The sequence below is a fragment of the Hypanus sabinus genome, chromosome 6 (genome assembly GCF_030144855.1).
Source record: "Hypanus sabinus isolate sHypSab1 chromosome 6, sHypSab1.hap1, whole genome shotgun sequence".
NCBI classification, from domain to species: domain Eukaryota; kingdom Metazoa; phylum Chordata; class Chondrichthyes; order Myliobatiformes; family Dasyatidae; genus Hypanus; species Hypanus sabinus.
The window spans coordinates 2,376,788-2,390,888 of record NC_082711.1 but is presented as its reverse complement, the minus strand read 5'-3'; positions in this window follow the sequence as shown (position 1 = coordinate 2,390,888).

The window sequence follows — 14,101 nt, the reverse complement described above, 5'->3', positions numbered from 1 at the left end:
ACCTTCCATGTGGAACTTAGTCAAAGGCTTTGCTGAAGTCCATATAGACTACATCCACTGCCTTACCCTCATCAACATTCCTCGTAACTTCTTCAAAAAATTCAATAAGGTTTGTCAAACATGACCTTCCACGCACAAATCCATGCTGGCTACTTCTAACCAGATCCCGTCTATCCAGATAATTATAAATACTATCTCTAAGAATACTTTCCATTAATTTACCCACCACTGATGTCAAACTGATAGGTCTATAATTGCTAGGTTTCCTTCTAGAACCCTTTTTAAACAATGGAACCACATGAGCAATACGCCAATCCTCCGGCACAATCCCCGTTTCTAATGACATATTAAAGATTTCCGTCTTGAGTCACAAAGATCGAAGAACAGCCGGACATTAAGGGATAGTAAACGTGGTGCCAGGGTGGAAGATTATTCTATTGCCATTCTGAATCCTTGTTCTGGCTATCAATAGCCAATTGAATAACCAGCAGATATGTATGGGCTTTTGTAGAGCGAAGGTGCAGAACGTCAGCAACAGGTAGGGAAAGATTTGGGGTAGGTTTATGTCCGTAAGATAAATTCATTGTTTCCTGTTATAAGTACCTGAAATGCGGGGTCAAGTCAAGACACTTTTTATTATCATTATTGTCATAGTAAAGGAAGTCAATTGGATAAAAGGAGGATCAATCTGATTAATATGACAGTCGGTATAATTTTGGGAATTGTAGCCCGGTGAATCTTACGTCTGTGGTGGACAAATTATTGGAGAGGATCAGTGGAGACATGATTTACAAGAATTTGGAGAAACATAGTCGAATACTGAGAGACAGGACGCCTTTGCAAGGGGTAGGTCATGCCTCATGAGCCTGAATGAATTATTTGAGAGTATCACAAAAGAGATTGCCGACGATATAGCAGTAGACGTAGTTTATACGGATTGCAGCATAGCGTTTTGTAAGTTTCCCAATATTAATCTCATTCAGGAAATCAAAAGGCATAGGAACCAAAGAATCTTCGATATTTGGTACAGAATTAGCTTGCCCACAGGAGGAAGGGAATGGTTGTAAATGAAGCGCATTCTGCCTGGAGGGAGGCGATCAGGGATGTTCCTCCAGGATATGCTTTAAACCCCTGCTCTATGTGTTTTTATAAATGGCTTCGATGAAGGAGTGGAAGAGGCGGTAGGGCTGAGTAACTTTTCAGATGAGACGCGGTCCTAGGTTATGGTGGGACACTTCAAAGGTTTCAAAGGTACATTTAATGTCTGAGAAATGTATACAATATACATCCTGAAATGCTTTTTCGTCGCAACCATCCACGAAAATAGAGTAGTGCTCCAAAGAATGAATGACAGTTAAATGTTAGAACCCCAAGTCCCTCCCAGTTCCCTTCCCTCCCTTACGTAAACGGCAGCAAGCAACGATCCCCCTCGCTCCCCCTCCACCGGCAGAGAAAGAGCGCCGGTACCCGCCACCGAGCACTCAAGCAACAAGAAAGACACAGAATAATATTTACCCGAAAGGCTTCGCGTTTCAGCCGGCATTCTACATACCACAGGTTCTCTCGCTCCTTAATAAGGGAGAAAGTGGCGTCTCCGTTTCAGAGCGAGAGAGGAGAGATAACAAATTGTCTTGCTGTTTTACCGTGTTAAAAGTCCGTTACCTCGCTTGTTTCGAGCTTTGTGCCAAAAGATCTCGGGTCTCTTGGCACATAGCCGTAGACATTTCGACGACAAACAAATCTCCAGCCGTTAGACCGACTTTCGATCCGCCCGTCTCCAGAGCCCCGAGATTCTAGGCGTCCAAAGTGGAGCCGAACTCTTAGGCCGTGTCCTTGGGGTGCTGAACAATGGCCGTCCCCGCAAAACAACCGAAGTCAGCGTGTAACTCCAGGTCAGTGTCATCCAAAGAACCCCGAAAGGGAAAATTAGGAATACTAAAGATGGAAATAGAGCTGTTTCCGAAGATGCAAGAAAGCAGTCGCCGTTTACCGCCATAGTATAAAATGACCTGCTTTGTAATTTGGAATTTAAAGGTAATACACGGTTAATGGCAGGGAGATCTCAGTGTCCAAGTTCATAGAAGCTGTCACGCAAGTTGAAAGGATGGTTAAGCAAGTGTATGGTATATTCGCACTTGCAATATTGTGTTCAGTTCTGATCGCTTGATTACAGAAAAGATGTGGAAGCTTTTGAGAGATGCAGAAGAAATTTACTACGATGCTACCTCGTTTGGCGAGCATTTTTATGAGAACAGGCTGAGCGAGCAAAAGTGTTTTTTTCTCTTTGAAGCAGAAGAGGATCGGATCGGACTTGAAGCAAATGTACAATATGATAAAAGGCAGAGGTCGACACTTTCTCCTAGGTCGGAAATAGCTAATACAAGGGGGCATAACATGAAGGTGATAAGCAGGAATTTATAAGGAGGATGTCAAAACTAAGTGTTTTTTCCTTCACCTAGTGGGTGGGTGGACGCATTGCTGGGGATACTGTTGTAGCAGACACAATGTGACGTTTAAGCAGCTTCTTAGATAGGGACGTTGGACCCTAAAACCATCAGATTTGTTTAACCATTTCATCATGGCTGATCCATATTCACTCTAAGCACCCATCTCTTGACTTATCCTTGAACCGTTCACGACTTGTCAAATCTAGAACCTATCAACCCCCACTTATATATACCCAATGAGCTGGCCTCCCCAGTTGCCTTTGGCAGTGAATTTCACGGATTAGACTCCGTCTGGCTGAACAAATTCCACCTCATCTCTGTTTTAAGTGGACGTCCCTCTATTCTGACGCTGTGGCCCTGGACTGCTCCACTATAGAAAACATCCTCTCTACAATCACACTACCACCGCCTTTCAGTTTTCGTTTTGTTTCAATAATCTCCCCCATCAGCATTCTAAACTCCAGCTAGTACAGATCCGGAGGTTCAAGGGTTCACGTATTATCACACTGAAATTATTCTTATCCGGATAGCTACCAAATTGAGAAAGAAAAAGAACGGCAGCATGATCATTAACCCCCAAATCCCCCCCCCCAACCTCCCCCACCAAAAAGTGAACAAAAATGGAACAGGCACATTGGCCCTCAAATCCCCCAGCCCTACCCACACACAAAAATACGAGAACGATCCGGTGATAAACACAGAACATAAAGAAAAACAAAAAAAAAAAGTTTTTAGTCTAAGTACGCATCCAAAACGCAGAAAAATGCCTGAATAACATTCTCCGGACGCAGTGGGAGGCATTCCACGTTCAGGTCACAGAGCGACCAAAAGGCAGGCAGCCGGTGCCCAATACCGCATTCGATCCGATCTTTGCGTCTCCCTTGTTGCGTGGAGTGGCGATGTTCATCAGCAAAGCGGCTCGCAACAGCCCACCGGCCATGAAGTTCGCGTGTGCTGCTTCTGCCCCTCGCAAACCTCTCGGACACTGCCGAGAGCTGAAACACCCAAAATGATCTCCAAACCTGCACTCGCCTCGATGTTTCAATCTCCGTTGTCGCTTTAATCAGCGAAATGGAATCGAACATCGCCTCTGTCCGTCCCGCAGCCTATTCGCGATCGCTACCTTCTCAGCGACTGCGGAGCACAGAAACCCCCAACCACTCTCCAAAAGTATCAAATGCTCCTCATATGTTAACCCTTTTGTTTCAGCTATCATTCTTGCGGACCGCCTCTGCACGGTTCCAATATACAGCACATAATTTCTCAGATAAATTATGATGTAGTTATGGAATTATGATGTAGTGGCCATTATGGAGACTTGGCTAGCACCAGGGCAAGAATGGATTCTCAATATTCTTGGATTTCAGTGCTTCAAAAGGGATGGGGGGAGGGGGGAGGGGTGGCATTACTGGTCAGGGATACTATTACAGCTGCAGAAAGGGTGGGTAATGTAGTAGGATCCTCTTTTGAGTCAGTATGGATGGAAGTCAGGAACAGCAAAGGAGAAGTTACTCTACTGGGGGTATTCTATAGGCCACCTGGTAGTAGCAGAGATACCGAGGAGCAGATTGGGAGGCAGATTTTGGAAAGGTGCAAAAATAACAGGGTTGTTATCATGGGTGACTTTAACTTCCCTAATATTGATTAGCACCTGATTAGCTCCAAGGGTTTAGATGGGGCAGAGTTTGTTAAGTGTGTCCAGGATGGATTCCTGTCACAGTACGTTGACAGGCCGACTAGGGGGAATGCCATACTAGATCTAGTATTAGGTAACGAACAAGGCCAGGTCACAGATCTGTCAGTGGGTGAGCATCTGGGGGACAGTGATCACCGCTCCCTGACCTTTTGTTACAGGGACGTAGCAGGAAGAACAAACTCAAGTGCAGGACTCTGACATGGAGGCAGAATCTCCGTCAAGCGCAGAATCAAGACCAGGCTGAGTCAGGACTAGGGAGGCTTGATTCACAAAGAGATACAGGGTTGAAGACTTGGACCAAGGTTCCTCTCTTTCTGAGAGTCGACCAACAACCTGGCAAGGGTTGACTGGAGCTGTTGGGGTCTTATCCTCCGGTGGCTAGTGGAAACCAGGTACTGGTGATTGAGAGGAATTGGGAAAGGTTGGGAATCAAGTGTGGGGATTAAGGACCAATTAGGGAGGAAAGGGAAAAGGTAGGAAATGCCAGCCAGGATCATGACACCTTTAGCATTATCATAGAAAAGGATAGAATCAGAGAGGATAGGAAATCTTTTAATTGGGGAAGGGCAAGCTATGAGGCTATAAGGCTAGAACATGCGGGTGTGAATTGGAATGATGTTTTTGCAGGGAAATGTACTACGGACATGTGGCCGATGTTTAAGGATCTCTTGCAGGATGTTAGGGATAAATTTGTCCTGGTGAGGAAGATAAAGAATGGTAGGGTGAAGGAACCATGGGTGGCAAGTGAAGTGGAAAATCTAGTCAGGTGGAAGAAGGCAGCATACATGAGGTTTAGGAAGCAAGGATCAGATGGGTCTATTGAAGAATACAGGGTAGCAAGAAAGGAGCTTAAGAAGGGGCTGAGAAGAGCAAGAAGGGGGCATGAGAAGGCCTTGGCGAGTAGGGTAAAGGAAAACCCCAAGGCGTTCTTCAATTATGTGAAGAACAAAAGGATGACAGGACTGAAAGTAGGACTGATTAGAGATAAAGGTGGGAAGATGTGCTTGGAGGCTGTGGAATTGAGCGAGGTCCTCAATGAATACTTCTCTTCAGTATTCACCAATGAGAGGGAACTTGATGATGCTGAGGACAATATGAGTGAGGTTGATGTTCTGGAGCATGTTGATAGTAAGGGAGAGGAGGTGCTGGAGTTGTTAAAATACGTTAGTCCGGAGCCTGACGGAATATTCCCCAGGCTGCTCCACGAGGCAAGGGAAGAGATTGCTGAGCCTCTGACTAGGATCTTTATGTCCTAGTTGTCCACAGGAATGGTACCGGAGGACTGGATGGAGGCGAACGCTGTCCCCTTGTTCAAAAAAATGTAGTAGGGATAGTCCAGTTAATTATAGACCAGTGAGCCTTATGTCTATGGTGGGAAAGCTGTTGGAAAAGATTCTTAGAGATACGATCTATGGGCATTTAGAGAATCATGGTCTGATCAGGGACAGTCAACATGGCTTTGTGGAGGGCAGATCATGCCTAACAAGCCTGATAGAGTTCTTTGAGGAGGTAACCAGGCGTATAGATGAGGGTAGTGCAGTGGATGTGATCTACATGGATTTTGACAAGGTTCCACACAGTAGGCTTATTCAGAAAGTCAGAAGGCATGGGATCCAGGGAAGTTTGGTCAGGTGGATTCAGAATTGGCTTGCCTGCAGAAGGCAGAGGGTCGTGGTGGAGGGAGTACATTCAGATTGGAGGGTTGTGACTAGTGGTGTCCCACAAGGATCTGTTCTGGGACCTCTAGTTTTCGTGACTTTTATTAACGACCTGAATGTGGGGATAGAAAGGTGGGTTGGCAAGTTTGCAGATGACACAAAGGTTGGTGGTGTTGCAGATAGTGTAGAGGATTGTCGAAGATTGCAGAGAGACATTGATAGGATGCAGAAGTGGGCTGAGAAGTGGCAGATGGAGTTCAACCCGGAGAAGTGTGAGGTGGTACACTTTGGAAGGACAAACTCCAAGGCAGAGTACAAAGTAAATGGCAGGATACTTGGTAGTGTGGAGGAGCAGAGGGATCTGGAGGTGCATGTCCACAGATCCCTGAAAATTGCCTCACAGGTAGATAGGGTAGTTAAGAAGGCTTATGTGGTGTTAGCTTTCATAAGTCGAGGGATAGAGTTTAAGAAACATGATGTAATGATGCAGCTCTATAAAACTCTAGTTAGACCACATTTGGAGTACTGTGTCCTGTTCTGGTCGCCTCACTATAGGAAGGATGTGGAAGCATTGGAAAGGGTACAGAGGTGATTTACCAGGATGCTGCCTGGTTTAGAGAGTATGGATTATGATGAGAGATTAAGGGAGCTGGGGCTTTACTCTTTGGAGAGAAGGAGGATGAGAGGAGACATGATAGAGGTATACAAGATATTAAAAGGAAAAGACAGAGTGGACAGCCAGCGTCTCTTCCTCAGGGCACTACTGCTCAGTAAAAGAGGACATGGCTTTAAGGTAAGGGGAGGGAGGTTCAAGGGTGATATTAGAGGAAGGTTTGTCATTCAAAGAGTGGATGGTGTGTGGAATGCACTGCCTGAGTCAGTGGTGGAGGCAGATACACTAGTGAAGTTTAAGAGACTACTAGACAGGTACATGGAGGAATTTAAGGTGGGGGCTATATGGGAGGCAGGGTTTGAGGGTCATCACAACATTGTGGGCCGAAGGGCCTGTAATGTGATGTACTATTCTATGTTCTATGTTCTACAAACGGCTCAAACTGCTCACAATAATGTTTGGCTAATGCCTTAAAAGGCTTAGCAGTACACCTTTGTAATTTATTTTTTTATTGAAGTTCATCATCAAACATTTCCATAAGATGTATTTCAGACACTGTACATAAATATCATATAATCATATATATCACAAATCTCCACAAAGTATTTATCTGAGGTACACACATAGAAAAAAGTGGAAAGAAAAAACAAGTAAAAAGAAAGAACTATGTACAAGTAGGGAGTGTTTTTTTTACAACAGATTCATTGATTTGTGAATATAAAATCAGGCCTATGAGGCATTATGTAGTTAAACCATTTTTCCCAGTATGAATCAAATTGTTCCAAATTGGATAAAATTTTCTTGTTTGATTGGATTTAATAGCTCATTGACATTAAAAGAAATGAATTTTACCTTGTCCTTAGCCTTCTGTATTTATCTGTCAATGTATCATTGAAATTAGAATAAAGCTTAATCGCTCTACTCCCTGAACAAATAAGAACCAAGAAATGCAAATAACAACAAAAATGGCAACGAACGTGTGATTCCAAGGCTGAGGTCTCTAGTAGATGACCCTGCGTTGAGGTAGAGGAAATGTCTAACTGTGGAGGACAACCCTTCCTTCATACGCACCCACATACATGCACACATATATATATATATTCTTATTTTGGTGGGGGAAAAGGAGTAAGTGAGCGAATAAAGAATAACAACTAAGTAATATAAAATCCACATTATAATAAGTATTTCTCGAGATAGGTATATCACCATGTACTTTTGCATCTGTTTAGCTTCTCAACATTTTTAAAGTTAGCCAAACCTTATGGCTCTTCTGAAAGGGATGAGGACTGCCTTTAAGTCTCTTCCTGATATATTTCTCTCGGCCTCCTCCCATCTCCTGCCTTCTCGATTCTCACACTATTTCCCAAGCGGAGTGGGATAATTCCTCAGTCAGGCTTTCCTTCATTTTGGTCATGCTGAAGGGCAAACCTCTAGCCTTCATGTCTGTCGTCGCCTCTTCCAATGTCTGGTACAACTGTGTCCCATTGTCATAAAACACTTGAAGTTTAACAGAGTATGGAGTTTGAAAATTAATCTTTTTTTGCTTCAGTACCTGCTTTACTTCGGAGTATTCTTTGCGTTTCTGGAGGACTGCGGGGGGGGGGAGGGGTTGGCGTAATCTTGGTCGAAATATATTAATTTATCCTCTACAAACACTCTCTTCTTACCCCAGACCCTTCGTAGAATCTCCGCCTTGTTGCTGTACCAAAGGAATTTAATTATTATTGAGCAGGCTTTCTATGCTGGGTAGGTTTCGGGACCAACACGCGGTGGGATCTTTCGACTTCCAGCTCCATAGCCCGGGGAAGATCCAACACGTCCTGCAGTAACTTTCTGACAAACTCCATCAGAGACAAGCCCTCCGCTCCTTCGGGAACGTTGTAGATTCTGATATTTTTCCGCCGTGATCTTCCATCCAGGTCAAGCAGTTTACCTTCTTGGTGATGTATTATTTTTATTGTCCTGCTCAGTATCTGTTCCATGTTTTGAACGTGATCTTCCACCTTCTCAATTCGAGTCTCTGCCACCGCTATTTTTTGATTGACGCTGACGAGCTCTGACTTAATATCACAGAGCTGCTGCTTTATTTCCTTCTGGACCTCCATTATTTCTTTCAGGATTTTGAAGAAATTCGCCGCTTCCCCTGAGCGAGGCCCAGCGTCCACCTTGCTAGCACGCAGTCGGGTAGGAGAGCCGCTCCCTGCTCTCCTCTCAGCCGCAGGCTCCGCAGGGTCACTTTTTTATTTCCATTCTTTTTCCCCATTCTTGCCCCTCTTCAGTTCAAATACTTTTCGAAAGATATTATATTTGATGGGATAACGGGGCTTAATACGCATTTTTCTGGAGGAGCTAGTGACTTAAGCTGCCATTCTCGATGATGACGTCACCGGAACCAGCAGTACATCCTTGATTTTATATTTTCGTCCTCTTGAAATAAATGTTAACATGGCACTTGCCTTCCTTGCCAACCTGCAAATTAACCCTTAGAAAATCCTACAACGACTCCCAAGTCTCTTTGAAATTTTTGTCCATTTAGAAAATAGTCTATGCTTTTGTTCCTTCTACTAAAATGCATGACCATGGACTTCCAGTTGCCATATTTCATCTGCCACTTCTTTGCACATTCTCTGAAACTGTCTAAGTCCTGCAGCCTACTTGCTTCCTCAGCTGTACCTGCCCCTGCATCAATCTTCAGATTGTCCACTAACTTGGACAGAAAGCCAACTATTTCATCATCAAAATCATGGACATAGAACAAGAAAAGTAGCTCTTCCAAATCAGACTCCTGCGGAACACCACGAGTTACTGACAGCTAAACAGAAAAGAATCAATTTACCAATCAGCCAATCTTCTATCCGGGCTGTAATACCTTGTGATTTTACTAAGGGAAACAGCCTTATGTGCAGTACCTTGTCCAAAGGTATTCTGAAAATCTAATTCTATAACATCCACCAATTCTCCTTTGTCTATCATGCTTCTCATTTCCTCCAAGAATACAACAAATTTGTCAAGCAGGAATTTTCCTTAAGAAAGCTATGCTGATTTTGGCTGTTGCTTAATCGTGTCCCTCCAAGAGCCCTGAACCTCATCTTTTACAATCGACTCCAACATTTTCTCAACCACTGAGATCAGGCTACCTGGCCTATAATTTCGTTTTCCTTCCTTCTTGAAGAGTGGAGTGACACTTCCCCGTAAACAAGGGAGTACCTAGTAATTCTAGAAAAAAAGTCATTAGTAATGTCTCCGCAAATTCTTCAGCTACCTCCTTCAGAATTTTTGGATGAGCGTAACTATCCTCAGACATTTCACCTTCCCAAGCAACTTCTCCCAAGTAATAGCAATTGCATTGACTTCTACTCCCGACACTCTCAAACATCTGGCATATGGCTAGTGAAAACAGATGCAAAATATTTATATATTTTGTCTGCCATTTCCTTGTCCCCATCAGTACATCTCCAGTGTCATTTTCTGATGATCCAATATCTACACACGCCTCTGTTTTACTCTTTATACATCTGAGAAAAAATTGTTGTCCTCTTAGATATTATTGGCTAGCTTAACTTTATATTTCATTTTACCCTCCTATTGCTTCCTTAGTTGCCTGCTGTTTTTCTAAAAGCTTCTCAATCCTCCACTTTCCCACAAATGCATGCTCTATTATATATCATGTCTTTTGATTTTTTGTTGCTTCTGACTTGCCTTGTCAGCTACTGTTGCATCATGTTACCTTTAGAATCTTCCTCTTCTCCAGCCATTGCTAATCTCCCATCATCCCAGCTAGTGTCTCTTTACAACCAACAGTGGACAGCTCCTCTCTCATCCGTCTGTAATTCCCTTTATGCAATTATAATCCTAATATTATATTTTCTAATTTTGATTCATAATTTAAATTTTTTATTATATTTACATGGATTTATTTACATAACAATTAAAGCATGGAAACAGGACATCTTGGCACTTATAGTCCATGCCGACGCTTACACTCACCTAGTCCCACTGGCCCATACTCAGTCCATAACCCTCCATTCCATTCCTGTCCATATACCTATCCAATTTTACTTTAAATGACAATACCGAACCTGCCTCTACCACTTCTACTGGAAGCTCATTCCACACAGCTACCACTCTCTGAGTAAAGAAATTCCCCCTGATGTGTTATGAGTGATGAACAGACCTGATGGACAATTGGGTGCAGAGTTAACCATTCCCCCCCCCCACTCCTGAGAACCATGAATTATTGCTGTTGCTATGCTGCTCATGGGAGAGAGAGAAGAAACACAGGCATGAACATTTGCTACAGGTAAGATGAGAGAGAGAGAGACTGTTGATTTATTGTATTTTGACTCTTCCTGGATTATTTACTTTCACTACAAGGACTTTACTTTGCTCGTTAACATTCCTCAGGAGACTGCAGGAGTGGCCTGATTTAATGGACACAGTCATTCAGAATTGATTGATAGCTGAGACCCCGTTAGTAGGGATAAAAGACAGGTTTGGAGAGACACCCTTCAGACACACCAGTGGACACTGACTGAGTGGTGTAGAACCCACAGGAAGGTGGGGGCTTCGGAGACCGAACCAGGAGATCGGTCAGTAAAGCTCTCAGTGTAACGGCAGGACCAGTGGGGACTTGTGTGTGTGTCCACTCATGCCAGAGTAATGAGTCCACCACAGTAAAACGATCTAACTGAAGGACAGAGGGGTCATAGCCGAATGACCACAATGGTGCAATGGAATCAAAAGGCAACAGGAAGGTTTGCTGACTGCAGCTGCTCAATCTCTCGCTCTCTCTCTCTCTCCAACGATTACCACACAACTATACCTACCTCAGCACGCATGAACTGAATTGAACTTAATACTTTTCTATGACAATTCATTTACCCCAAAAACCTCGATAGAGCTTGTTTATTATTGCTTATTATTATTCCTACACTTTTAGGTCTATTATTGCTAACTTGTGTTATAAGTATATTTGCATTATTGGTATTGTTTTGCTTACTTTACTAATAAACACTTTTGAATATAGTACCACCAGACTCCAACGGATACTTCTACCTTTGCTGGTCTGACACACAGTTGCGGGGTCCGTCACAAATTGGGGGCTCATCCGGGATTTGATCATCTAATTGTGGGGGCCAGTGAATTAGGATAAAAGTCCCTTATCTGATCTGGTTGTGTGAATAACCTGACAGGAAACCAACAGAGATTGTAATTGACAAATTTTTAAAAGAACCAACTACGGGGGCATTAGAGGATGCCAGAAAGTTGGAATTGGTGAGTGTTGCGAGACGATTGAATCTCTCGGCGGTGAAACCGGTGATGAGAAAGTTGGAGGTACAGAGAGCAATAGCTGAGTATTATGTATCCCAAGATGTGTTTCTGTTGAGGGCACTGGACCTGTTCCCTGAGAGCAAACCAGCCAAGGGTGAGGTTCAGTTACAGATAGAAAGATTAAGGTTGGCTGCGGAAAAGGAGAAAAGGGAGCATGAGTTCCAGATAAAGGAGTTGGAGGCTGCAAGGCAGAGAGAAGAGGCTGATAAGCAGAGGGAGGAAAGGGCGAAAGAGAGGCAGCATGCACTGGAAATAGAGAAGTTAAAGGCATCGCAGGGAAGAGACCGGGCAGCAGACCCAAATGAGGGTTTCAAGATTGGTCAGGAGATCCAGTTGGTACCTCCATTCGAGGAGATGGATGTCGATAAGTTCTTCCTCCATTTTGAAAAAGTGGCTGTGAATCAGAACTGGCCTAAGAGGAAATGGGTTGTTCTGTTACAGAGCGTACTTAGGGGGAAGGCTCAGCAAGCGTATTCGGCATTGTCCATGGATGAGTCTAAGGATTATGAGAAAGTAAAAAGGGCTATACTGAGGAATTAAGAGTTGGTGCCAGAGGCATACAGGCAGAAGTTCCAGAACTTGAGAAAGCCGTGGAACCACACATATTTAGAGTTTGCCCATGAGATGCAAATATATTGTGAGCGTTGGTGCGCCTGAAAGGGGGTCATTGGAGATTATGATAAACTGATACAGTTAATGCTGATTGAGCAGTTCAAAGGTTGAATCCCTGAAAGTATGAAGATGTACTTGGATGAGAAAGAGACAGTGACTCTGTCTGCGACTGCCAAGTTAGCAGACGAGTATGCTTTAACCCACAAGACAAAGTTTTCCTCAAATAGGAGTTACCAGACAGGCAGTAGGGATGGCAGAGAAAGCCCACTGGCTAAGGTAGAGAACAAGCCAGGAACTAGTGGAAAAGGTGAGGAGGAGGAAAAACAGGCAGGAAGGAAGGTTCCTAGCTTTACGTGTTATAATTGTGGGAAAGCTGGACATATCACATCTAAGTGCTTTGCTCCGAAGAAGGAGACAGGAAAAGGGAAAACAGCAATTCTGACTGATTGTATTGAGCCGGTCAATAGATTAATGAAGAAGGCAAAGTTAGATAGAGCGCAAGAGGGGTGTGAGAAGTTTGTCTCGGAAGGGACGGCGTCTGTGAAGGAGGGTGAAACTCTAGTTCCAGTGCGGATCTGGAGAGATACTGGGGCTGGTCAGTCATTGATTCTAAAGAAGGTGTTAGATTTTGGTCCCGAGACCGAGAGTGGGGAGGTTGCGTTAAGAGGTATCGGAAAAGGGACTGAAGCCGTACCTTTGCACAGGATGTTTCTGAAATGTGACCTGGTATCTGGACCAGTCGAAATAGGGGTGCGGTTGAAACTACCGATGGACGGCGTGGACGTCCTACTTGGTAACAATCTGGCAGATGGTGATGTGTATTCAGCAGTGAATTAACAAGTAAGTCTGTGAGTGCTGAGGACCCGCTGCTAGATTCTAAGATTTATCCTGTATGCGCAGTCACTCACAGCATGTCTGGAAAGGCGGCTGTGGTGAACTACATATACCTGTCTGGACACGCCCCTCTGCTGACTGCTCCTGTGGCTGTTCCCACAGACCCCTGTATAAAGGCGATTGGAGGCACTGCTCCTCCCTCAGTCTCCAGGATGTTGTGTAGTGGTCTCTTGCTGCTAATCATGGTCTCTTGCAGCTAATAAAAGCCTATCATTCACCTCCCATCTCTGAGAGTTATTGATGGTGCATCAGCGGCTGAGAAAGGAGCCAGATTAAATGAGTCCAGTGTTGATTTAGCAGAGATGTTTTTACCGAACCTGTACCAAGAGGGGTTAGAGGATGGTAAAATGGAGGATCGTGGGGTTGAGGAGAGTAAAGGAGAGAAGGTGGATCTATCATTAGCAAGGTGGGAATTTACAAAGGAGCAGAGACGTGATGAGGAGCTTGTGGCGTTGAGAGAGTCAGCTTTTTCTGAGGCAGAAATTGATAAGGGACCAGAGGGCTACTATCTGAAGGAGGGAGTGTTAATGAGGAAGTGGAGGCCGACCACGGTGCCAGTCAATGAGGACTGGGCGGTGGTACACCAGGTGGTGGTTCCAAAGGTTTATCGGGATGAGATTTTGAACCTGACTCATAAGATACCCCTAGGTGGACACTTTGGAGTGAGGAAGGAGGTTATGGAGGCACAGAGATAAGATGAGAAACAGATGGGGCAGTTAGAAGGGCCAGGGTTGGACACAGATGATCTGTCTGGCTTGACAGAGCTGTTTTCACTTGAAGAATTTAAGTGTGTTCCCGATGATGAAAAGGATGCCGCTACCTTGAGGGAGTCTGCTGGGTTAGCAGACGA